At 45.5% G+C, this 27,994-nt stretch overlaps 1 protein-coding gene and 1 pseudogene across 1 annotated transcript in view; one reads left to right on the top strand and one right to left on the bottom strand.

The window, feature by feature from the left end:
* The window catches only part of LOC126283425 (RNA-binding protein Musashi homolog Rbp6), a 1,171,251-nt gene that overhangs the window by 151,229 nt on the left and 992,028 nt on the right, over positions 1-27,994 (top strand). The window lies entirely within an intron of this gene.
* LOC126287693 (5S ribosomal RNA) lies at positions 8,475-8,592 on the bottom strand (annotated as a pseudogene).

Here is a 27,994-nt window from a genome sequence, read left to right as displayed (position 1 = left end):
ATCTCTGTCTTCCTCTACAGGTTTTGCCCTCTACAGCTCCTTCTAGTACCATGGAAGTCATTCCCTCATGTCTTAGCAGATGTCCTATCATCCTGTCCCTTCTCCTTATCAGTGTTTTCCACATATTCCTTTCCTCTCCGATTCCGCGTAGAACCTCCTCATTCCTTACCTTATCAGTCCACCTAATTTTCAACATTCGTCTATAGCACCACATCTCAAATGCTTCGATTCTCTTCTGTTCCGGTTTTCCCACAGTCCATGTTTCACTACCATACAATGCTGTACTCCAGACGTACATCCTCAGAAATTTCTTCCTCAAATTAAGGCCGGTATTTGATATTAGTAGACTTCTCTTGGCCAGAAATGCCATTTTTGCCATAGCGAGTCTACTTTTGATGTCCTCCTTGCTCCGTCCGTCAATCCTGATGTTAAGTTTCTCGCTGTTCTCATTTCTACTACTTCTCATTACCTTCATCTTTCTCCGATTTACTCTCAAACCATACTGTGCACTCACTAGACTGTTCATTCCGTTCAGCAGATCATTTAATTCTTCTTCACTTTCATTCAGGATAGCAATGTCATCAGCGAATCGTATCATTGATATCCTTTCACCTTGTATTTTAATTCCACTCCTGAACCTTTCTTTTATTTCCATCATTGCTTCCTCGATGTACAGATTGAAGAGTAGGGGCGAAAGGCTACAGCCTTGTCTTAGTCCCTTCTTAATAAGAGCACTTCGTTGTTGATGGTCCACTCTTATTATTCCCTCTTGGTTGTTGTACATATTGTATATGACCCGTCTCTCCCTATAGCTTACCCTTACATTTTTCAGAATCTTGAACAGCTTGCACCATTTTATATTGTCGAACGCTTTTTCCAGGTCGACAAATCCTATGAACGTGTCTTGATTTTTCTTTAGCCTTGCTTCCATTGTTAGCCGTAACGTCAGAATTGCCTCTCTCGTGCCTTTACTTTTCCTAAAGCCAAACTGATCGTCACCTAGCGCATTCTCAATTTCCTTTTCCATTCTTCTGTATATTATTCTTGTAAGCAGCTTAGATGCATGAGCTGTTAAGCTGATTGTGCGATAATTCTCGCACTTGTCAGCTCTTGCCGTCTTCGGAATTGTGTGGATGATGCTTTTCCGAAAGTCAGATGGTATGTCGCCAGACTCATATATTCTACACACCAACGTGAATAGTCGTTTTATTGCCACTTCCCCTAATGATTTTAGAAATTCTGATGGAATGTTATCTATCCCTTCTGACTTATTTGACCGTGTAAATCCTCCAAAGCTCTTTTAAATTCCGATTCTAATACTAGATCCCCTATCTCTTCTAAATCGACATCAGACAAATCTTCACCCTCTTAGAGGCTTTCAGTGTATTCTTTCCACCTATCTGCTCTCTCCTCTGCATTTAACAGTGGAATTCCCGTTGCACTCTTAATGTTAGCACCGTTGCTTTTAATGTCAGCAAAGGTTGTTTTGACTTTCCTGTATGCTGAGTCTGTCCTTCCGACAATCATATCTTTTTCGATGTCTTCACATTTTTCCTGCAGCCATTTCGTCTTAGCTTCCCTGCACTTCCTATTACCTGTTTTAAAATGGACCGTTTACCAATTGCGGGAAAGGTCGATATCGTGTTGATGTATGGCTATTGTGATCAAGATGCCCAACGGGCGCGTGCTATGTGTGCTGCTTGGTATCCTGGACGACATCATTCAAGAGTCCGGACCGTTCGCCGGATAGTTGCGTTATTTAAGGAAACAGGAAGTGTTCAGCCACATATGAAACGTCAACCACGACCTGCAACAAATGATGATGCCCAATTAGGTGTTTTAGCTGCTGTCGCGGCTAATCAGCACATCAGTAGCAGACAAATTGCGCAAGAATCGGGAATCGCAAAAAAGTCGGTGTTGAGAATGCTACATCGACATCGATTGCACCCGTGCCATATTTCTATGCACCAGGAATTGCATGGCGACGACTTTGAACGTCGTGTGCGGTTCTGCCACTGTGCACAAGATAAATTACGGGACGATGACAGATTTTTTGCACGCGTTCTATTTAGCGACGGAGCGTTATTCACCAACAGCAGTAACGTAAACCGGCATAATATGCACTATTGGGTAACGGAAAATCCACGATGGCTACGACAAGTGGAACCTCAGCGACCTTTGCGGGTTAATGTATGGTGCGGCATTATGGGAGGAAGGATAATTGGCCCCATTTTATCGATGGCAATCTAAATTGAGCAATGTATGCTGATTCCCTACGTAATGTTCTACCGATGTTACTACAAGATGTTTCACTGCATGACAGAATGGCGATGTACTTCCAACATGATGGATGTCCGGCACATAGCTCGCGTGTGGTTGAAAAGGTATTGAATAGCATATTTCATGACAGGTGGATTGGTCGTCGAAGCACGCACATACACCGGATCTGGCATCCCCGGACTTCTTTCTGTGGGAAAAGGTGAAGGATATTTGCTATCATGATCCACTGACAACGCCTGACAACATGCGTCATCTCATTGTCAATGCAAGTGCGAACATTACGGAAGGCGAGCTACTCGCTGTTGAGAGGAATGTCGTTACATGTATAGCCAACAACATTGAGGTTGACGGACATCATTTCGAGCATTTATTGCATTAATGCGGTATTTACAGGTAATCACGCTGTAACGGCATGCGTACTCAGAAGTGATAAGTTCACAAAGGTACATTTATCACATTGGAACAACCGAAATAAAATGTTCAAACGTACCTACGTTCAGTATTTTAATTTAAAAAACCTACCTGCTACCAACTGTTCGTCTAAAATTGTAAGCCGTATGTTTGTGACTATCACAGCTCCATCCATCACAAAGCGAAAAAAGTGGTTCAACTAAAACATTCATATTTCTTTACGTACCATACGAATATGTAATAAAAAGGGGGGTTCCTATTTTAAAAAAACGGAGTTGATATCCTTTTGACGTATGACAGCGCCATCTACGTAGTATGCCAACCATAGCGCCGTCTGGTTTCCCCCTTCAATCTAGAAATTGGATCGGTCACGATCAATGGACTAACCTGTATAGGCGTCTCAGCTAAGAGCCGTCAGTCGAAATTTCTCCCTGTTTTTCAGGAGATATTTCTACTTTACTTATTGCACTGTCGTAGCTACTAGTGTCGGCCCAAAGGAATACTGCGCATCGTGTACTCTGTGCGACGACCATCGTCTACGGAAAAACTTGGTTCGTTTCCCGCTGCAAACAAAATTGTTTTTAAACCAAAATTCTATATGCCCACTCGATAGAGCTGTCTCACATTTGTCTAGATCGATATTAGTTTTAGCGGTACGTATTAACAGGGACAGTAAAACGCGAAGAATTATCAATAGTCCAACAGTGAATGAGCAGCACTGCTACGTGGTGACAGAATTCAGCATGGGGCAGGACGCTACACGAGACAGGACAAGTTCTTCTGTTAATATGCATTGTTGAAACGAATATCGCACATGACTGATCGGGTCCACTCTACTGAATGGGCACGCAAAAATCCGCTTCGACAATAGTTTTGTTGTAACGGGAAAAATCTGACACTTTCTATTGACAATGGGCATCACTTGAAAGAAGAATTTAGCAATACTTGTTAGCGTCGACTCCAGCTGTATTTACAAAAAAGGAATTGAAAATATTTGCCAAAAGTCAGAGAAAATGTCCTGACGGGTCTTAAGAGAGACACCGGTATGAATACTAGCGACCCACACCGTTCGTTTGGATTCATTTCGGACAGTCAGGTTGCCCATATCATTCACTCGAATTCTCCACAAAGTTTTTCAAAGCAATCGCGAACAATTGTGGCCCTGTGGTATAGTGCATTGTCATGCATAAAAATTTCATCGTTATTTGGAAACACATAAGACCTTGAATGGCTGGAAACGGACTCAAAGTATCAGAACCTAACCATTCCCTCCAGAGGACCCAGTCTATTCCATTCAAACACAGCCCACACCTAATGTAGGTTAATTCTTACAGAGAAGAAAACAGAAACCAGCCACTATTAACACTGCTATTTATTTAGATAAATAGCGCCGTTACCGGTTTCGAACTCTCAAGTTCATCATCAGACGGCTGTTCAAATGATTTTCAAGATACACTTTACATTATCGCCCGTATTCGATTTATATTATTCCACTGTGGCGAAGTATTTTTGGTGTGTTGTTGCCGTCTAAAATGCCGCGCGATTTTGTTGCGAAGGTGCAGGATTGGATTTTTTGCATATTCCTAAATATATCCTGCACTTACGTATATCACCATATTGTGCACAGCACCACAACTGCTCCCCAGGAAGTCATCTATCACCTCTAGACGTTTCAGGAATGACTGTGAAGCGCTCTGTGCCCTGATCATCTAATGTCTCCTCTCTGTTTAAGTTACAGCTTGATTATTATTCATTTCAGCTGAAACAAATAATAGTATCTACAGGTTTATATAAAATAATTAAGTATGAGCAAATGTAGTCACTGTCTATTAGACAACCATTTAGACCCTAACAATTTCATTTCACACCTGTCACTGTTGCTACAATACCATTTTCCCCATTGCCACCGTCATTCTGGTCTGGAAATTAGGATGAACCATCGTATCAGACAACTAATGATTATTATTATTTACACGTAATTGCTAACTTTAACCATACGAGACACCTTAAATCAGAACATTGCCGTCTTCCAACTACATTGTTAAATAATAATCGCCCGCCGAGGTGGCCGAGCGGTTCTAGGCACTACAGTCTGGAACCGCGCGACCTCTATGGTCGCAGGTTCAAATAGTTTTAAGTAGTTTTAAGTTCTAGGGGACTGATGATGTTATGAGTTAAGCCTCATAGTGCTAAGAGCCATTTGAACCAACTAATAATTTCCTCTCATCACGTCCGCTTACTCATCTACACACGGGATGGGCAAAATTAAATTGGCCTGGTATATATTAACTGCGCCTGTAGATAGGCAGCCCAGCTACCCCTGCTGGAAATGATGTAAGCTGGTTTGCCTGTCTTAAGGTGAATGACATTTTCTACGCCAGTTTTATTTTGCCCACCTTGTGTTTCACATTAATTTTTACATCTACATCTACATGGTTACTCTGCAATTCACACTGAAGTGCCTGGCTGAGGGTTCATCGAACCATTTTCATACTCCTTATCTACCAGTCCACTCTCGAATGGCGCGTGGAAAAAGGAACACCTAAATGTTTCTGTTCCAGCTCTGATTTGTCTTATTTAATTTGTGTTGCACATACCTGCACTGAAACATGACTGTGTCTACTTGAATCCAACTACTTCGCTACACTGTAAAAACGCATATGCGCTCGAATCAAAAATAATACAATGCCCAACAATTGTCTGCAAGGTTACGAACGAACTTAGTGTCTGTGGAGATATCGCACTTACATCTCTTTGACTACGCCACGCTAGACAAATCTTTCCAAAAGAACTCCAGTACGCGACAGAATAGCCACTTTGTTCACGCCATGGCGAATTTCGGCGTGCGTCCGTCCGTTACCTCTATGCCCTGACCTCACAGTCTGATGACTGCAGTTTCTTTCCAGGAGAGCACCGTAGTCATTACTTCTCCTGCGCCGAAAGAATATTATTCGCAGCAGACGCGGAGACTTTTCCGCTGCCGTTGATTATCATACCTAAGGTTCACCGCGGCGGAAGAGCAATAGCGCACAATGGACCGAGCGGCCAAGGAAGTTTTCGTGTTCAATGTAGCGTCAACGTCCGCACCATTAGAGACGGAAGGCCGGGACCGGAAAGGCTAGTAATGCGAACAGGCTGCGGGCAGAGCGGCCCGCGCGTCTGCGCTCCACTGCATCCGCCGCTCATTTTCTGGTAGCGCCGCAGCGGAGGCGAAGTCGCAGTCGCCGATATAGCCGGTCTGCGGCGGCTTAATGAGGCGCTTTTCTTAATAGAATCGGCGGCTAGAGGGACGGGCCAAGGGCCCCTGCGAGTCGCTTAACAAGGCGAGCCGTCGTTCCAGCACGGTGGCGCGCGGCTTGGGGGGGGGGGGGGGGGCGGAACGCGCCAATAAGAGGCCGCCGCGACCTCCAGCCAGCGCAGCGCCACCTATAAGCCGCTTATACGCCCGCCGCGTCAGCCGCGGGGAATCCCCGACCACCAGCAGAGGCCGCCGAGCATTGGCACTTGTCGCCGTCTCCACCATCTGCCGCGGGACTGCCTCTGGGGGGAGCGACCTCGGCGCGTCGTCTGCTCGTATACCGCCCACTCACTGGACGCGAGATCGGGGAAGGCGCGTATGTCACAGCACGTGACACTGCAGGTCTTACGAGTGACAGCAGCCGTCTCCGGCGGGGAGCGAGTAACTATTTCAGACCAGAATGAGATTTTCACTCTGCAGCGGAGTGTGCGCTCATATGAAACTTCCTGGGAGATTAAAACTGTGTGCCCGATCGAGACTCGAACTCGGGACCTTTGCCTTTCGCGGGCAAGTGCTCTACCGTCTGAGCTACAGCACGACTCACGTCCGGTACCCACAGCTTTACTTCTGCCAGTACCTCATCTCCTACCTTCCAAACTTTAGAGAAGTACCTACGTATCGCACCTCGCACAATTGAGTCACGGCTCCTCCTTTGTCCAGAGGATACTTATTTCCCACCTGCGAAGACTCACGCTTTCACATGGTTTAAAGGCACGTCCATATACTACCTCTTTCGAGACGATGAGAAGATCGTACTTGATTACTGGCAATTTCTCCAGGACAGTCATAGCACACTTGAGTGTACACCCAGATACCGACAACTATTTGCGAACTATTGGCGCAGTGTCTTCGGTAACCCCCCTCACAGTTAGGGAGTACCGGGCAGAGGATGACCGCCGCCATGGAGCTCCACACGCTGCGAAATGTTTTACGAATTTGGAACATGGAATCTGTTCGCAGATGAGACACGCACATGGAATGGCGTGCGGGATTTGGTTACATTTTTCTTTCTTTATTATCTGTCATCATACTATTAGTTACAAGTTCTTTTTCCTAGTTTAGAAGGAGCTCTTGTTCTGTTGTTGCTACGGATGTACATTCTAATTTTGTTTGTCGTAACTGAAAGACGCGTTTTTCCATATAAAAGAAAGTAGGTAGAGAAAAAATTTACAATTACAAACCCTACTCGCACTCTAACCCGATGGGCCACTCACTTCCGCTGCCTTGTCATCCTCTGCGAATGACGCCATTGGGATGTGGTATGCAGGTTTTGTGGTCAGCTCACCCCTCCACCGGCTATTGCCAACTCCCCCGACCTTGGAGCCTCTATTTCAAGTACTTCCAAAATTGGTGCGACAGCACTGAGTGCACCCCCATTTCAAGCCCCCTGCCAAGGAAAGTTGTCAGGCAGAGTCAGGAACTGATCCTTTATCCACTACATGGCACTGAGACACGACGATAGGACTGAAGCGGCCACAGCTTACCTCGTTACGTGTAAATTCAAACCGGTCGTAATGTAATAATCTTCGTTTAATACACTGGAAAAGAAAAAGTGCTCAGAGTGACGGAATGTCATCCCTAACGGCCCGTGTTCGATTCCCGGGTAGGTCGGAGAATTTTCTCCTCTGAAGGACTGGGTGTTGTGTTGTCCTAATCATCATCATTTCATCCTCATCGACGCGCAAGTCACCGAAGTGGCGTCAAACCGAAAGACTTGCACCCGGAGAACGGTCTGCCCGACGGGAGGTCCTAGTCACACGACATTTAAATTTACCTTTTCAATTAAATAATGATCCTCGTCGGCCCTGCATGGGGCCGAGTGTTCCCGAACTGTGGCGGATAAGCCTACTAGTGTGACGTCACAAGTTCGTCGCACGGCCCACATATCTCGTTAGTCCTGCTGTCGTTTCGTGTACAGAGGCCAATGCCTCGCGTGAAACGGAAAATAACTTGTGCGATACTTCTGCAAAGTACCGTGAACAGTTGAATCACTAGAAGACAAGGACGCTCTCAACGTTACAAGCAGAACTTGCGAGACGCCATACTGGATTTGCCGTCTTGAGCTGTCAATGGTTTCATACTGTAACTTACGCACTACGAATTTGGCTGTTTCCTACCACCAGCACATGGAGGATCCCTCTAAATTGGTTCGTTAGTGGTACAACTTGTTACAATAAAATGACGAGAAGCGTCATATTGGCGGTTAAAGAATTTTCGCATTCACGTATTTTCGTGTTGTGAAAGCTCGCCATTGTAAGCGCGTCGTTCTTGGCAAAGCTCCTCCCAAACAGGCCATAAAGGCCCAATGGCACCGACCGGCCGCCGTTTCATCCTCAGCCCACAGGCGTCACTGGATGCGGATATGGAGGGACATGCGGTCAGCACACCGCTCTCCCGGCCGTATGTCAGTTTCCGAGACCGGAGCCGCTACTTCTCAATCAAGTAGCTCCTCAGTTCGCCTCACAAGGGCTGAGTGCACCCCGCTTGCCAACAGCGCTCGGCAGACCGGGTGGTCACCCACCCAAGTGCTAGCCCAGCCCGACAGCGCTTAACTTCGGTGATCTGACGGGAACCGGTGTTACCATTGCGGCAAGGCCGTTGGCTGTCGTTATTGGTAGGATTCGTTACAATTAAATGTCAGTTAGTAACATATTGGTAGTTAAAGCCTTCCGAAGATGGTAACAAAAATACAAATTGGTTTGTTACAGACGTTAGTCGTAGTGTAGTTCGTATAGGTTCTGAGTTACGTACCTATGAGTAGCAGGTTTGAGTAATGCAGTATCCAATTATTTTTTTTCTTTTCTTTTTTTCCACATTGGTGTGTTCTAATAGCTTGAGACTTTCTTATTAAATTAATAGAAATCGCAACACCAAATAATAATAATAATGGAGAGTAATGAAATACAATGGGTAAAGTAATGTATCTAAGTGATTAACATTGCAAGATCACAGGTTAATGTAAGCACGAGATAAGCCGTTACAAATGTTAAATGCTGGTACTTTAATAACCAATGCAATCATCAGACTGTTGAATGCAAACATGCAAACGTGCATGCATTGTGTTGTACAGGTGCCGGATGTCAGTTACTATGATGCAGATGTATGCGTGTTCCGCTTGGTCAGTCAGTGCAGGGTCAATTAAAGCTTGTTTTAGATGACTTTGGACTTGTCTCATTATGTCCCTTATATGCTCGACTGGAGACGGATGTGCTGACGAAGCTGTTTTCACACCCTGATGTTTTCATGGCAATTTCTTTTGCCCCCTCACGTCAATCGTGCGATTATGTGGCATATCAAACCAGACTGGCGTCTCATCAGCAATGCTTGTTTAGCCCACCGAAAAAATCTTTTCTTTCCTAAGTCGAAATTGTTGAAATATTATCTCAAAATCCAGTGGAATCTTTTATCGTACTGCTATACGGCGTCTTAGACACCCGTTTCATAAAGCGATCAACTCCTCCACAGCTGGCCTTAAAATTGTCTCCTGGCTACTTTAAGAACTGCAACAATTTTTTTTATTGGTATAACTAGTCGCACGCTACTCATTCTTCTTCCACGGAGAATGCCAAACCTTTTGATTCAACGACAGGATGTCTTCCTTTGCGAGCACCAGCGAATTTCTTTCTAATAGCGGTAGTTGTAAATAATGCCAGTTCCTCTGTCTTTCGTAACGGAAAGTTACTCTCATCTATACTGAATTCTCGTCCAGACCTCCTGTTATATATTTGAGCGTAAAGAATTGCCTCACGCTACAATGTAGCAGCATACGATGTTCTCTGCTTGCCTTCCATTTCGTAGCTAATTAATACAGTGATGTTGTCCTAAACGACGGATTCAAGTTTGTACTCGAAGATAATGATCCATCAGACTTAAGCGCAACCTAGTTTTGAATACTGCATATGGTAAGAGAAAAGTGCTATTTAGGTTCGCGTAAATACGATGTTAAGTATGTGCACCACACGTAAGTGCAGTAGAGTCCTAGTACGGGATAAATTGTGTTATGGGGGTGTCATGGTGGAAGGGGGGATGGAGTGGCGCTTCTATGCGTTAGGGAAGGCATGTCAGCAAACTGTGAACACGCACTTCCCTTCTGCTTAGTACTAAGGCAAGAAACGCATATGGAAAGAATCTACGCAAATATGCAGCAGTTGTTTTCTCTCTGGAAGGATGACTACTCTCACTACGACTAGTGTTATCTTTTCAATTGATTGACAGATTATATCACCCCAACATTTACTTTCCAGTTCTCTTACGTGACTAGGCCAAATGTCTTCACCGAGTTCATCTTTGTACAGTGAAGTTAATGTCATTCATTAAAAGAGTACATCTTTACACTCTTCTAAACTCCATAATAATCTGTATTGCCCACAGACTCCAATCTGAGACGCAGACAGCATTCCACCCAAGTTAGCCACTGAACTGTACTCCCTCCGGCTTAAGAGTGAGCTTTCTAGTACGTCACTCGCTAGCCGGTTATTCGCCATGAAGCCTATGATAGTCGTTAGCTAAGGAAACGTCCACTAAAAGTCGATTGTAAAACGATGTTTTTATTATGTAATGCTGGGGCAGTATTAAAAGATGCACACGTATTATTACGAACAAAATCTAAACGTTAACTTAGCAATAATAATCGAACAACCAAGAAGCAGCATCGGTCGTTCTCGTCTTTCTTCAGCGCGGATGCACATTTACGTTCGACTTCAAGCGAGTAGTTAAAATTAGCGAGCATGGAAGACATGGAAGGGGCTGCAGATAGGCTGCACTGGGTGGGAACTTGAGTCGGCCTGGGAGCGTGCCGAGATTGTCCGTTCGTCTGCAGTAAGCAGTGTGTTCGGGTGGCACAATGGTTTTACAAATACCCGGGAAGCAGGAGATCTTGCGTTCGAGTCCTTGACCGGCAAACATTTTCGCTCGGTGGCGCTGCTTCCTCACAAAATCCCGATGCAGCTGGTGTCATCAAATTCTTCCCACGCCGTCCGGAGTGGCCGAGTGGTTCTAGGCGCTACAGTCTGGAACTGCGCGACCGCTACGGTCGCAGGCTCGAATCCTGCGTCGGGCATGTATGTGTGTGATGTCCTTAGGTTAGGTAGGTTTAAGTAGTTCTACGTTCTGGGGGACTGATGACGTCAGAAGTTCCATAGTGCTCAGAGCCATTTGAACCATTTTTGGAACATTCTCCTCTTTCCTTTCGTTCCTCCCTCGTCCCCCATCAATTTAAGTAAAAGTTCTTGTCTCACGCAACATTGTGACGTTATATGTCGCCTTCTGTTCGGTCACTCAACTGAGATGGGATACGTGGGAATAGAGCCGCGCGGTTTGAGGCACCGCGACACGGATTGCGCGACCCCTTCCGCCGGAGATTCGAGCCCTCCCTCGGGCATGGGCGTGTGTGCGTTGTTCTTAGCATAAGTTAGTTCAGGTAGTGTATAAGTCTAGGGACCGATGACCTCAGATGGTTCAAAAGGCCCTGAGCACTATGGGACTTAACATCTGAGGTCATCAGAACTACTTAAACCTAACTAACCTAAGGGCATCACACACATCCATGCCCGATGCAGGATTCTAAACTGCGACCGTAGCGGCCGCGTGGCTCCAGATTGAAGCGCCTATAACCGCTCAGCCACACCGGCCGGCTGACCTCAGCTGTTTGGTCCCTTAGGAAATCACACAAATTTTTTGTGGGAAGAGTGCTACAGTTATTTTTATTGATTTATTGCCAAATTATAGACCTGTTACCTGATGTTTGAAACAGGTCGTACATCTTACAATTTTCGTTTTTCTTCTTTTTACAGTTTTATTTTCGTTTGTTTTATCTACAACATTTACAAAGAATGATACTTTTCAAAATAACAATAATTTAAGGTTGAAGTATAAATAAAATTTTGTTGTTTTTTAAGAAGAATATAAAAAGATGATAGGGTAGAGGAGAGATTTGTTAGTACCATCACCGAATGTGACTGACGGTGAATATCTCGGACCGCCAGTCGCACACACACACACACACACACACACACACACACACACACACACACACACACACACACATGGTTATTAGTAGAGCAATAATATTGCTTATCCTCTTTATTACTTTGGTGATTTCTTGACTAGATCGCCATCGCCAGCACCTTATGCTTATTTACTGTCACATCTCAGCTTCCTCCTTCTGTTCCTCCTCGTTGTCACCATTTTCGCTGTCACTGTGGATATCGCAGTCCACCCTCTGGAGATTGTTGTTACACTGCAGACATGTCTGTAACGTCGTGTCCGCATGTACTCTTCATGTATTGTTTTTGGAATACTGTTTGTCAGTGCGTTTAATTGTACCCATTGTTCTTCGTCCCTTATTGCTGTGTATATATCTATGTCTGTATGTGTGTAGTCTAAGTGTAGTTTATGTCTATTGACAGTGCGTTCTGGGGAACCTTCTTCCCCGCATGTGCATGTAGGCGTCTGCCTCAGACTCACACGGCTTAAGTCCGTGGAATAAGTTCCGTGTCCGGTTAAGAAATGTACCATACCGCGGGTGGGATCGATATGTTTCATTCTCAACATCTCACTTATGTCAGGGAGGAAGTCGTGCAGCCTACGTCCCACATCACTTACATCCCACTCACCTTGCCATGTATCCAAACGCCAACCTTTAAGGTGACGTATCGTCTCTAACGACACACCAGTTATTGTGGGTACCTTACCTAGTCTCCCCACCGTTAACCAGTACCTTGCAGCTCTGTATTTGATCGTGATCTCTATGGGGCATATTCCGAGCACCACACACAGTGCATCCGCCAAGGTAGTACGAAGGCTCCATATAGCCCATGTAGGACACTTGTCTGCCCTCGTCTGACCAATTCTTTGTTGGTGACCACTTTCAGTCTATGTGCCCAAGTGCTAGCTGCGAAGCTGAGTACTGATTCGAAGAGCGCACAGTGGTATGTCCGTATGACTTTGTCTGCGACATTGAATTTAGCCTCACCAGTTTGTGTATTATTTTTTCTGCTTTGTCTGTTGTTAGTCTTATGTGTTCGTGGAAATTCAATTTTTCATCTATGTGTACCCCAAGATAGCTCGTAACGTGTGGTGATCCTTTAAGTAAAGTGTTTGGTTTTTGTTTTGAGCTATCCAGAGTTTGTTGTTGTGACAACACTGAGTAATTGTTTGCAGTATTTCACTGGCTTTCTCTTATAACTGGGCTCTGTTGTTTGCAGCGACTACAACTAATAGGTCATCTGCATAAACGACTATTCTCTCTGACCTGCCAGCCCCATCCAGAAGTTGTTGGAGGGGGTCGATTGTTATGCCCCAGAAGATTGGGCCGCATATCGACCCTTGAGGACAGCCTTTGGTAATTCTTTTAATTACTTTTCGGCTCTCCATCTGCCATTCGACTACTCGGTGTGTACAATAGTGTAGAAAACTGTTGTACAGTGACTGCGGTACTCCCACATGTCTTAGCCCCTGAAAGAGTGCGGCCACCAGGGATTATCAGATGCTCCGACAATGTCACTCATTATTGCTATGGCGTATTTCTGTTTGTAATTACAATAAAATGAACACTCTTAGCTGCTTACAGGCGTTGACATACGTCAACGGGGACAGATAAAAATGTGTGCCCCGAGCGGGACCCGAACCCGGGATCTCCTGCTTACATGGCAGACGCTCTATACATCTGAGCTACTTTTCTTTCTTCCCTTTTTTTCATTTTTTTCGATATAGTTCGTTGCGTGTGGTCTGGGCGGACGTGACAAGACATCTGTTCAAGTTGATCGTTGAATCCTTGCCTCAGTTTTTTTTATTACAGAGAGCACACAGCCCTCTGACCGGACACGCTAAGCTACCGTGCCGGCGCAATAAAATGAACACTCTTAGTGCCACCGAGGGCACAGAGGTTATCGCGACTGCAGGGATTTATTTCTGGCACGCCTCCCGCGAAACTCACATTCCCGACGTATTGTCCCGCACTACATTCGTAGTGCCCCCGCCCATTATACTCATTACTCGCGGCGCGTTGCCGATTCCCGTAAGAGTTCGGGCTCTGTTTGAATATTCGCACAGAAGAGGAAGATGGTCAAGTGGGCAGTGAGCCTTAACTATATGTATGTCCGAAAGAACAGATACCATCTTAGTACGCATTTCCGTTTTGTGGTGTTAACTACGTGCAGGGCCTGGTTGATGGCATCATCTATTGATCTGCCAGTCCTGAAGCTGAATTGATGTTGGCTCATACCCCTGAGAGCTCTGTGTGTTTGCAGGAGCTTACGCAGTAGCTTCTCCTGAATCTTTGCTAGGGTGTTTATTAGGCATATTGGCCCGTACGTCTTTGGATCTGAAGGATCCCTGTCCGCTGATTTCTTAATGACTGCTGTGGAGGCTTTCCATGCTGTAGGTACGCTGCATAGGCGTGAGGCAACGTTCAGTAACGTTGTTAGAAACGCAGTAATCTGCGGTGCTAATTGTTTCAGCGTTTCCGAGTGGATACCATCTGGTCCAGGTGCTTTCTTGTTTTTGAGCTCTGAGATTGCTAGCGCAACCTTTTCTGGTTGACAGGTGACAGTTGCAGTGTTGTACGTTATGTGTAGGTACTACAGCTCCACGAGCCAGAAATGTTACGACTGTCCTAGTTGTCTCTAAGAAGGCCTGCAGGCAGGCAGAACCCTGGGATGGTTAGAGCCGTCGCCACAGACGGCACCTGCGACCGCGGGCGAGTCGGCAGCAGCGAAAGCAGCAGCAGCAACAACAGCAGCCGCCGTGTGCTGCTCATACCAGAGGAGGCCCTAATTCCGGCCGCTGACCAGACCGCGACGGGCGCCCGTGATGAAGCGGTCTCGCGGCCGAAACAGAGCCGGCGCGTGCTGCCGGGCCGCGATTTGCATTGCAGATGCGTCCTCGGCGGGCCAGCCGTGCCGTCGCCCTGATCAATACGAATCGCATAGGAATGAGCGGGGCCGGCCGCACGCCCCCTGCCTCTTCCTGTACGGTCTCGTGTCCGCCTGCTTCTGACACAGACAAATAATTCCCCGGCGCACCGCACCCGTCACCAGGCAACGAATCACCGCGGGACACAGTCGGCAGGCTCGTGACGTCGCGGCAAATGGCCGAAAAACCTAAACGGAGAACCGCTGTCACAAGTCATACCAGTCTGCATACGACGCACTTTGACCATTCAGTTTCCTCAGCGAAAGGGAGACACATCCTTATGTGAGGGCTACAGGAAGACTGTTGCCGCACAGTCACCGGAAACGGTAACGTACATATAGTTCGCCTTCTGGGGTCCGACCGACCGCCGTGTCACCCTTTCCAGTGACGTCATTGGATGTGGTATGGAGGCTCATGTGATCAGCACGCCACTCTCCTTGTTGTTGATGCATTTTCCTTGGGACCGCTACTAATCGTTTGGAGCAAATACTACTATTCCGACCAAGGAAAAAGCCACGGCAGTACGACGAGTAAATATTCCAGAATTCGAACCGAGAACAGCTAGCAACGTGAGCAACGAAGAAGTGAATACCCTCGGAGTGGTGAAGCAACTCAAATCAATAAAAGCAAGTCTTCTGGTCCAGGCTCTATACCAATTAGGTTCCTTTTGGAGTATGCTGATGCATTAGCTCCATACTTAACAATAGTATACAACCGTTCGCTGGACGAACGATCCGTACCCCAAGACTGGAAAGTTTCACAGGTAACACCAATATTCAAGAAAGGTAGTATGAGTAATTACAGGCCCATATCGTTAACGTCGATATGTAGCAAGATTTTAGAACATATATTGTGTTCGAACATTATGAATTACCTCGAAGGAAACGGTCTACTGAAAGATAGTCAACATGGGTTTAGAAAACATCGATCCTGTGAAACACAACTAGCTCTTTATTCACATGAAATGCTGAGTGCTATTGACAAGGGATTTCAGACCGATTCCGTATTTCTGGAGTTCCGGAAGACTTTTGGCACTACCACACAAACGGCTCGTAGTGAAATTGCGTGCTTATGGAATGTCGTCTCAGTTATGTGATTGGATTGGCGATTTCCTGTCAGAAAAGCCACAGTTTGTAGTAACTCACGGAAAGTCATGGAATAAAACAGAAGTAATTTCAGGCGTTCGCCAAGGAAGTTTTATAGGCCTTTTGCTGTTCCTTATCTATATAAACGATTTGGGAGACAATCTGAGCAGCCGTCTTCGGTTGTTTGCAGATGACGCTGTCGTTTATTGGTTAATGAAGTCCTCAGAAGATCAAAACAAACTGCAAAACGATTTAGAAAAAAATCTGAATGGTGAGAAAAGTGGCAGCTGACCCTAAATAACGACGATTGTAAGGTCATCTATATGAGTACTAAAAGGAACTCGTTAACTTCGGTTACACGATAAATCATTGTAATCCAAAAGCCGTAAATTCAACTAAATACCTAGGTATTAAAATTACGAACAACTTAAATTGGAAAGAACACGTGGAAAATCTTGTGGGAGAAGGATAACCGAAGGCTGCGATTCATTGGCAGGACTCTTAGAAAATGTTACAGACCTACTAAGGAGACTACACTACGCTTGTCCGTCCTCTTTTAAAACAAGTGCTGCGCGGTGTGGGCTCCTTACTAGTTAGGTCTGACAGAGTACATCGAGAAACTTCAAAGAAAGGCAGCACGTTTTGTATTATCGCGAAATATGGGAGAGAGTATCACAGAAATGATACAGGATTTGAGCTGGAAATCATTAAAAAACGTCGTCTTTCGTTGCGACGGAATCTGCTCACGAAATTCCAATCACCAACTTTCTCCTACGAATGCGAACATATTTTATTGACACCGACCTACATTGCGCGGAATGATCACCACGATAAAGTAAGGGAAATCAGAGCTCGTACGGAAAGATATAGGTGTTAATTCTTTCTGCGCGCTAAACGAGATTGGAGTAATAGAGAATTGTGAAGGTGGTTCGATGAACCCTCTGTCAGGCACTTAAATGTGATTTGCAGGGTATCGATGTGGATGTAGACGAGTGGAACCGACCTCCTCCACATGCTTGGTTGGTTGACTGATCTGGGTGAGGGGACTAAACAGTGAGGAGGTCATCGATCCCATCAGGTTAGAGGAGGATGGAAAAGGAAGAAGGCCTAGCCCTTTCAAAGGAACCATCGCGACATTTGCTTGGAACGATTTAGGTAAATCACGGAAAACCTACTACAGGATGACCGGACGCGGAGTTTGACTCACCGTTCTCCCGAATGTGATTCCAGTGTGGTAACCACTGCGCTCCCTGGTCCAGTCCTTCACATAGCAGAGAGCCATGCTGACCACTGAGCAACTGGGGCGAATACTAGAAACAGTAAGTGTGGGGGACTCTTCCAGATACACTATCTGTACCCGGAGACGTATTATTGGACAATAGTATGGATGTGTCCACCATTCCCCTTTATGACGGCTTGAATTGTGTTGGGGATATGTTCAGTGAGGTGTCTAAATGTCTGTGGAGGAAGGACTACCCAGTCTTCTTCGAGATCCCAAACCAGAGAAGGTTGTGATGTTGGACGCTAGAGTCTGGGGCGGTGTTGTCGTTCTACGTTACCGCAGATGTGTTCCATGGGGTTCACGCCTGCTCACTGGGAGGGCCAGTGGATTTGAGTAACACACAAACCATTGCCTCATAGTTGTTGCAGCACATCAGGATGCACTGTCGTGCCAATACAAGCTTTCAACATGTCCAAACATCCTTCCTCTGTATGCAGTACACAATGCTATAAAATGTCGTCATATTCTTCTGCATTTAGCGATTTGTGCAGCTCGATAAAGGGACCAGACCTCATCCACAAACAATACTTCAATATGAAACACTACCTTCTCTATACTTCACTGTTGACACTACGCGTAACGGGCGTTCTCCACGCAGTGACAAACCCCCTCCCATCGTATTACCCCATGGTAAAGAATAATTAATCATTCCAATTCACTCCTTTCCAGTCATCCACAGTCCAGAGGCATGGCTGTAAACACCTCCTCGAGGGCTTGAAATTGACTACGGAAGTGTGTGGCTTATGAAGAACTCTTGGGTCGTTATACCCTGTTCTTTTTAGCTCCCTACGCACAGTCATTATGCAAACTGGACTGGTGACTCAACTTTTGGATTCTCGAGTGGTTTCTTGCTCTGATATGCTAATTTTTACGATTACGATTACAGTCCTCAGTGCTCGACGGTCCCTGTCCGTATAGGTTCGCTGTGGCCGTTCCTTCGCTTTTTCACTTCACAATTACATTGCCAACACCTGACTTAGGCAGCTTTAGAAGGACTGAAATGTCCCTGTTGGATGTGTTCCACAAGTGAAACCGAGTGATTAGTCTACGTTCGAAGTCACTGAACTCTTCCGCCCAACCAGTTCTGCTGTTACTGCTGCCCTGCTCACAATAAGGTGCACCTCTACTTCCACTGGCGGGTCCGCTTTTCGTGACAGTCACTGCCCAACTCCGTATCACATAATGGTGTCCGAATACTTCTGATCACTTTGTGTATAAATGACAGGGAATTTCGTATTCACACAACGAACGGTAGCATTCACACACACACACGTATAAGAGCCAAAAACCTGGTACACCTGCCTAATGCCGCGTAGGGCCCCCACGAGCACGCAGAAGTGCCGCAACATGACGTACAAATGACTCGATTAATAACTGAAGCAGTGCTGCAGAGAACTGATACCATGAAACCTGCAAGGATGTTCATAAAACCGCAAGAGTACGAGGGCTATGAGATCTCTTCTGAACAGCACGTTGCAAGGCATCAAAGATATGCTCAATACCGTTCGTGTCTGGAAAGTTTGGTCACCAGCGGAAGTGTTTCAACTCAGAAGAGTGTTCCTGGGGCCACCTTGTAGCAATTGTGGACGTGTGGAGTGTCGCACTGTCCTGCTGGAATTGCCCAAGTCCGTCGGAATCCACAATGCACATGAATGGATGCAGGTGATCAGACATGATGCTTACCTGTGTGTCACCTGTCAGATTCGTATGTAAACGTATCAAGGGTCCGATAGAACTAACTACACACGCCCACACCATTACAGAGCTTCCACCAGCTTCAACAGTCTCCTGCTGATTTATGAGGCTGTCTCCATACCCGTACACGTCCATCCGCTCGATACAATTTCAAACGAGACTCGTCCGACCAGGCAACAGCCCAATTTCGGTGTTGACGGGTCTAGGCCAGGCGTAAAGCTATGTGTCGTGCAGTCATCAAGGGTACACGATTGGGCTTTGGCTCTAAAATCCCATATCGATGATATTTCGTTGAATGGTTCGCACACTGACACTTGTTGATGGCCCAACATTGAAATCTGTAGCAATTTGCGGAACGGTTGAAAGATTCTGTTTAGCCGTCGTTGGTCCCACTTCTTGCAAGATCTTTTTCCGGCTACAGCAATGTCTGAGACTTTATGTCTTTCCAGGTTTCTGATATTCACGCTACACTCGTGAAATGGTCGTACGGGGAAATCGCCACTTCATCCCTACATTGTAGATGGTGTGTCTTATCGCTCGTGCGCCGACTTCTTGTCCTACACAGGCGTTTCCGACCGCAGCGACGTATTCTATCTGTTTTCATATCTCTGTATTTCAATACGCATGTCTATACCAGTTTCTTTGCCGCTTCAGTGTATATATAATATTCCCTCGAGTAAAGGCGTTGTGGTAATGCTGAAATATCTTAAATAGGAAACTTCGTCGCACACAGCTCTTAATGTGAGCGTTTTAGAGGACATGTCTACTAGACCAGTGTTCTTGTTTTGATCCATAGTACCTCTTTCCAAAAATACAGACAGAGCTTGCAGTAGAAGAGCTTTACGGCATCAGAGATGAAGAAATGTTCATATATCTTAAAGTATGCATTTTAGAGTCCACGTTTACCACACTTTTTGCTTCAAATGATCGTATCTGTCATATCCATGAATATTGACCATTCCTCATGGGACACACTGTATTGAGTATTTACACTTGCAGCATTAGAACTACTCCGGAGAGACATCTGTGTTAGGAAAATCTCGCTAACATTTCACACGCTGACGTCATCCTCAGCTGCTTTTTCTAGAGGAATCTGCTTACTTTTTGTCCATTTCGTCACCATCTCACAAATATTTTTCTTCTTAACGTCGTGTTTCCTGCAGCTGGAGATATTCTCTAAGGCCATGAAGATTCTAAGACGTTAAATCCTTTTAAAAAGACGAATAGAAGCCACCCTTCACCACTAGTAGTAGTGACCTCATCTGTACACTGCTGGGGATCACTGATCCCACCGACACTTATATTCTTCAGAACGTTCTAGGCGCTACAGACTGGAACCGCGAACAGTACGGTCGCAGGTTCGAATCCTGCCTCGGGCATGGGTGTTCGTGATGTTCTTAGGTTAGTTCGGTTTAAGTAGTTCTAAGTTCTAGGGGACTGATGACCTCAGCAGTTTAGTCCCATAGTGCTCAGAGCCATTTAACCATTTTAATTGTGGTAGAACCTCCGACGACGGGGAACCGCACGAACCGTGGCGCGCCCCAGATCACGCGGTTACTACGCGCGGACACTGTTCGTTTTATTCATCACTACAAGCCATAATCTTCCTAATTTGAGTCCCTCATCATTCTTGTTAGAGTTGTTCTCATGTTCCTGAAATTAACTCAACTGCCTATACGTTCCTGACAAAGTAATGAGGGGACCTTGACAGAGCTTTTACGTCCGAGAAATGAAATTCGTGTTTCACTGTTCCCAGAGTATAACTTGCTACTGTCCATTTGTCCGTGATGAGAAGGCAATAATTGTCCATGCTTTCCTTTACACAGGAGCTGCTATTCCTCTTGGTGGTGTCTATGTACAATAGTCTATTGCCACCTCCTTCAATACCTCAAAAATCTTTTCACAATTTACATTTCCCACATCAAAAGATGTCCAGCAGAAAATCAGGTGCTGGCGAATGTACGCCAGAGCGCGCCTACTCTCTTCTGCTTCGCACAGCTACAGAAACGGTACCCCTGCTCGCACACCGGCGTATCTCTCACCTTACCGTCTACTCCCTGACCCAGAGACGCCGGCCTCCGCTCGTTAAATTAAGGACTGGTGAAGCGTCGGCGCGCGGCTAGGGGGAGGCGGCGGGCGGCCGAGGGAGGGCGTTGTTTACGAGTCTGGGGGCCGGGGGCGGGCCCGCGCACTTTGCGGCGCAGCAGTCACTCCGGAACACGTGTCTCGCTAACGCAATTTGTTTCACTTTGCTGAGCGCTCCCTGAAAGAGCTCGCCGGCCGCCTGGCCGCGCTGGCGCTCGTGATGCTACTGCGCCTTTCTCCTCTCCGTGAGATACTAAACGTCACTTCCCCCGGGAGTGGTTTCATTATCAGCAACTGCGCCCCCTGCAACAGCTGTCTTCATCCTGCACGAACACCGGCTGGTGAACGCTGTCTACTCAAGACAGGCAGGCAATAACTACACGGTGGTGGAACTAATACTGTACCCATTGACTACACTATGACACTCATCCTTTCATTTGTCTTCTTTCTTCTTCTTCTTCTTCTTCTTCTTCTGCTTCTGCTCGGCTTCTTTTCCTCAGCGCACGCTTTCGTGCCGTCACACACAGCATCCACATTTTTCTCAGACTCTGAAATTGAAGCTGCCTCTGTCACATACGGACTATCTCGTGAAGCACTTTGCTAGACACGAAAATTGAACAAAGCTCCAGAGCACGATGGAACACTTGTCAGAATCTATACTTCATTTGCGGCTGCGTTGTGCGTACCGTAAGACCTTCGGTACACACACCATCAGATTATTTGACTTATTGCTCTAATGAAGTAGGCGAGTGTCAGCAATATGTCTCATGGTCTTATCGTCGCGTGTTTATCTTCTGCCGTTAGGTCAGACGATAGAAATGCCACTTGCACGCTTAGAGTAGCAGATTGACGGTGACCAACTTTAAACAGGACTTGATTAATTTTCACACACATTTATTAAAATGATAAAAAGCATAGATATTACGTAACTGCATTCTGGATGCTGTTTACAATTGACAATCTAAAGTTCCTTTGGTCTTGGTACGTTAATCTTATTCTTACATATCTCTGAAACTCGACAAAGTGTCTGTACATTTCTCTTCATGGCTAGGTACAGGAATATGATTATCTTATTAGGCGCGGACTGAAACTTGACTACAGACTAATACAGACTGGTGCTGACAAATGCAGGCTGACTAATCGGAGGTCTGTACACTCGTTGTAATACCTCGTGCGTTCATGTATCACTGCGCGAGTGTGATCCGCGAGGAGAAAAGGTTCTATGTTAGCAGCAATCTCATTGGCTGCGTTACATATTAATACGCGGATCGGCGGAAGCAGAATTTGGTCCGTCTCTAAGACAGCGCCATCTCGTAGTGCGGAGACGGACGAGCGCTGCGCCTGCGCTGTTGTGCCTAGCGAGGCGCGCTCTATTGTGAAAGCTGTGTACGCGCTGACTACGCGGAACTATGTACACAACAGTCGCTGAGTTAGAACCTCTTTCAACTAAAATATACCTTACAACAACAACAAACTGTGCCCAGTAGTTGGAAGAAAGCACAAGTCTCACGCGTTTAGAAGAAGGGCAGTAGAAGTGATCCACAAAACTGCAGTATAGTATTCCTTGACAATGATTTGTTGTAGAATCTTACAACACATTCCCAACTCATGACTCACCTCCAAGCCAATCAGCATGAATTCCTTAGATACAGATCATGCGAAACCCAACTCGCACTTCTCTTCCACACGTTCTGAAAGCTTTCTATCAAGGCATGCAGATAGGTGCAGTATTTCTTAATTTGAGAAAATCATTTGGCTCAGTGTCACATCTATGCTTGTCAGCAAAACTGCAATAGTGTTGGGTATCAAGCGAAATCTGTTGTTCAGGAGGGTAATACGGAACACCGTGCTGGATCCCAATGTCCTCGTTGACAGGCATCTTATCCGCATGGCTGTAACGGTCTACAGACAGGGACGTTTGCAAGACAACAACCATCTGGACCAACAGTTCGACGACGTTTGCAGCAGCATGGACTACCTGCTCGGAGGCCATGGTTGCGGTTACCCTTGACGCTGCATCATAGACAGAAACGCCTGTGATGGTGTACTCAACGACGAGCTTGGCCGCACGAAGGGCAAAACGTCATTTTTTCGGATGAACTCAGGTTCTCTTTGCAGCATCATGATGGTCGCATCCGTGTTTGGCGACATCGCGGTGAACGCACAATGGAAGCATGTATTCGTCATCGCCATACTGGCGTATCATCCGGCGTGATGGTGTGAGGTGCCATTGGTTACACGTCTTGGTCACCTCTTGTTCGCATTGACGGCACTTTGAACAGTGGACGTTACATTACAGATGTGTTACGACCCGTGGCTCTACCATTCATTCGATCCCTGCGAAACCCTACATTTCAGCAGGATAATGCACGACCGCATGTTGCAGGTCCTGTACGGGCCTTTCTGGATACAGAAAATGTTCGACTGCACATTCTACAGATCTCTCACCAATTCAAAACGTCTGGTCAATGGTGGCCGAGCAACTGGCTCGTCACAATACGCCAGTGACTACCCTTGATGAACTGTGGTATGGTGTTGAAGCTACATGGGCAGCTGTACCTGTATACGCCATCCAAGCTCTGTTTGACTCAATGCCGAGGAGTATCAAGGCCGTTATTACGGGCAGAGGTAGTTGTTCTGGGTACTGATTTCTCAGGATGTATGCACCCAAATTGCGTGAAAATGTGATCACAGTTCTAGTATAATATATTTGTCCAATGAATACTTGTTTATCATCTGCATTTCTTCTTGGTGTAGCAATTTTAATGGCCAGTAGTGTATGTTAAAGACCTTGCGGACAATATTAGCCGTAACACCAGATTTTTTGAAATTGTACTTATCTGTAACGAAGTAATGGCTGATAGAAGCTGCATAAATATTCAGTCATATCTTGATAAGATTTCAAAGAGGTGCAGTGATGACAACTTGCTTTAAATGTACAGAAATGTAAGACTGTGGACTTCACAAAATGAACAGACGTAGCATCCTATGACTGTAATGTCAATGACTCACTGTTGGAATCAGCTAACTCATACAAATACCTAGGAGTAACACTTTGTGGATATATGAAATGGCATAATCACATAGCTTCAGTCGTATATAAAGGAGGTGGCAGAACTTGTTTTATTGATAGAATGCTATGGAAATGCAGCCAGTTTAAGAACACAAAGAAGATCTCCGAGAATGGTGGCAGGCTTGTTTTATTCGTGGGAGAGTGTCACAGAGGCGCTACAGAAACTGAATTGGTAAACGGTGGAAGATAGACCCAAAGTATCGCGTGAAATCTCACAAACGGTGATTGTATTAATATACTACAGCTTATTACATGTCACATCCGTAACTATCATGAGGATAAGATTACATTAATTAAGGCACGCACGGGGGCAGTAAACAAGCATTCTTCTTGCGCTCCGCATGTGAATGGGACGGAAAGCGCCCTGGTGACTCGTACAATGGGAAGCATCGGCTGTCATGCACTTCACCGCGGTTTGCAGCGTATAGGTGCAGATGTAGATTGGAACACCATGAAGGTAGGGTGCAACAAACATCCGATTGGTACCACACACACCCCTTCGTGGCCCCACGTCCCTCTTTCCCACAATGCACTGAACTTCGTACTGCACGACCAGGCCTTTTATGTTACTATCTTCTGAAGACTAATCTTTGATAAGTTAGTACTGACTTTTAAGTTAACAAATCAAGAACAACGCGTTTTTGAGAGATCTTCAATACGTCGATGCGTTGAAGCGGCATACTTTCGCAACACGGGAGTTATATTGCGAATAGATCTAAAACAGAAAATTCTTTAACTACCAATATGACGTTTCCCGTCATTTTATGACTACAGGTCGTACCAATAAATACAAGTTCGCAGATGATCAATATCCTGGTGCTTTGAAAAGGTGTATATGCATAGAGCGTAAGTTATAAAATCCACCAAATATGCAGTTCTATTGAAATTCAATACATCGTCCTTATACTGAAAACGAAGAGAGATATGTCCTGCGTGTGGTGCAGGTGGCGTTCTTTCATTTCACTGGTCTACGTTCAAATGCGCATTCAAAATATCTGACATGAGTCAATATGAGTCATATAGCTTTGCCCGTTCGGAAAGGTTCCTTAGGGCGCATTTTCCACGCAATGACGTCAGAAATTCAGCACGCGCAACGTTGACGTTCGAGTGTACTGTCCGGCGGCTTAAGGGTTACCATTGGGTACACAACGCTGTCATCTCCGGTTCGCACAGCTGATGATTTAGACAGCTGTCGCTACATTTATGTCGTGTTACCGTAGCAATACCAAAGCATTTTCAGTAACGTAAATTACCAAGGGTTGTGGGGTACTTTACGCTCGCTTTAAAAAAGAATTTAAAGAGCTAAACAAAATTCGATGATTGTTGTTAGCTTGTAGTAACAAATACTTTTTATAAGAGGGAATGATCTGCAAGTCGAGTTGTTTACATATCTGGGCATAAAGTTGCAAAAGCGATATAAAATGTAAGGGGCATGTGAGAACTGTGGCAGGCAAGGCGAACGGTCGACTTCGGTTTATTGGGAGAATTTTGGAAAAGAGTGGTTCACCTGTAAAGGTGATGGCACATAGGGCACTACTGCTACTTGCTCTTGGGTATTGCTCGACTGTTTGGGTTCCACACCAGGTCGAACTGAAGGAAGACATCGAAGCAGCTTACTTGCTACTCGTTTGGTAGGTTCGAACAACACGTAAGTGTTACGGAGATACTCCGGGAACTCAAATGGGAATCCCCTGGAGGAAAGATGACGTCCTTTACGAGGAACACTTTATAGAAAATTTAGAGAATTGGCATCTCAAGCCGACTCCGAACGACTCCACTGCCGCTAAAATGCGTTGCGCGTAAGGACCGAAGATAAGATTCGAGAAATTACTGATGAAACGGAGGTTTATAGACAGTCCTTTTTCCCTCGCTCTGTTTGCGAGTGGAACAGGAAAGGAAATGACTAGTGATCGTACGGGGTACCTTCCGCCACACATTACAGATAGATCAAGTTAAAAATAGGAACTAAAGTCCGGAAACATCGTCCAACGGTTCTACAAAGGCTCGAAGTAAAGGGTGTCAGCGTCTGTAAATGTATGTGTCCACAAGGATGATGGAGAAAGATAAATGGCTGAATCTGAAGTAAGAGTCCCTATACCGCAAACGAACGAGTCAAAAGCTATAGGCGAAAACTGTTCGAATACTTCTGATCGTAAAATACATGTACTGGTACCGTTGTTGCTAAGATTGTAGGGAAAGCAAGTTTCAGATGTGGTAGTATGGACCAAAACAAGAAAAAAATATCCAATAAACACGGGGTCTGCATTCTAAAGAGAGTTACGGTAGCACTTGTGCAACAGGGGAGATGTGTATCACAGCAGCGAAGATGAAAAAAATGCTCAAAGCTCCTCAGGTAATGTTGACTGGCAGTAGCAAGAAAACCATTTCTGAAAGACAGAAACCTGTCAACATCAAGTACAGATTGAGGTGTGAGGAAGTCATTTCTGAAAGTATTTGTGTGGAATGTAGGCATGTTCGGAAGTGAAACGTGGGTGATACAAGAAGAGAATAGACGCTTTTGAAATGTGGTGCTACAGAAGAATACTGAAGCTTAGGTAGGTAGATGACGTAACTCACGTGGAAGTACTGAATAGGATTGGGGAGCAAATAAATTTGTGGCACAACCTGATTAGATGAAGGGATCGGTTGGTAGGACATATTCTGTGTAGGTGCATATTCTGCGTAGGTGCAAGTTCTCGAGTTGTCACTACGAAAGATACTGACGACAGCGCCCTCCAGCTGGCGCTGTGGAGACCTACGAGCTCCGCTCCTGATTTAGGCTATTTGATCAAGAACAGACGGCCGGGATACTTCGCTTCATATAAAGACTTTGCACTACTTACGACGGGTCTAAGGCTTCGCACCTATGTGCTCATCTGAACAAAGTTATGTATGCCTCTGAATATATTCATGCACCGGTAAAACACTTTTACTTACTTGCAGTAGCGTCGTGTTTTATCTCATCTGCTCCTCCTAGCTCCCTACATTCGGCCTACCCTACAGTTTTCAGGAGCAGACCGACGCGCCGCGTTCCAGGCGGGATACAAAGTTCTGAGACATCAAGGGATCACCAGTTTAGTACAGGAGGAAGTGTGGGGATAAAAATCGTAGAGAGAGAGAAAGAGCGCAAGAGATTTATACAATAAGCAGATTCAGAAGGATGTAGGTGGCAGTCGTTACTCGAAGATGAAGAGGTTTGCGCAGGAGAACTTGGAGAGCTGCGTAAAACCAGTCTTCGGACTGACGACCACAACAACAAGAACAGATCCTTAGGAATGCATTTTAGAGGCCATGTTTACTGGACATTTTCTCGTTGGTTTTGGTCCATACCACCAATGAAAGAAAAATACACCACATTTTTAACAACAACAGTGTCGGTACAGGTATTCCACTGTCAGAGGCATCAGAACGGTTTTCGCTTATAACTTTCAACTCGTTCGTTCCGGTACAAGGACCCTTACGTCAAATTGATACATTTATCCTTCTCCATTGTAATTGAAAGTTTGTAACGTCATCATGGAATCACCCTGTAGATACACAGACTTAGAGGCTTCGGCGCCTTTAACTTTGAGGCTCTGTAGTGTCGTTGTGATGACGTTTCCGTACATGACCTACTAAGTCCTCTCTACAATCTCTAGAATTGTGTATCATGAATTTTCAAACACCCTGCATTATGAAACTTCCTGGCAGATTAAAACTGTGTGCCGGACCGCGACTCGAGCTCGGGACCTTTGCCTTTCGCATGCAAGTGCTCTACCAACTTTTTTTTACTGCATGGTGTAACAATAACAAACATAAACTGCTTGTATCCGTTTGGTTTATACAAGACCATGACCTTTATAAAATAAAATATTTCTGGGAAACTTAAAAAA

This window comes from Schistocerca gregaria, chromosome 1 (genome assembly GCF_023897955.1).
Source record: "Schistocerca gregaria isolate iqSchGreg1 chromosome 1, iqSchGreg1.2, whole genome shotgun sequence".
NCBI lineage: Eukaryota > Metazoa > Arthropoda > Insecta > Orthoptera > Acrididae > Schistocerca > Schistocerca gregaria.
Note: the sequence above shows the minus strand (reverse complement) of the source record. Positions and strands in the feature narration are given on the sequence as shown.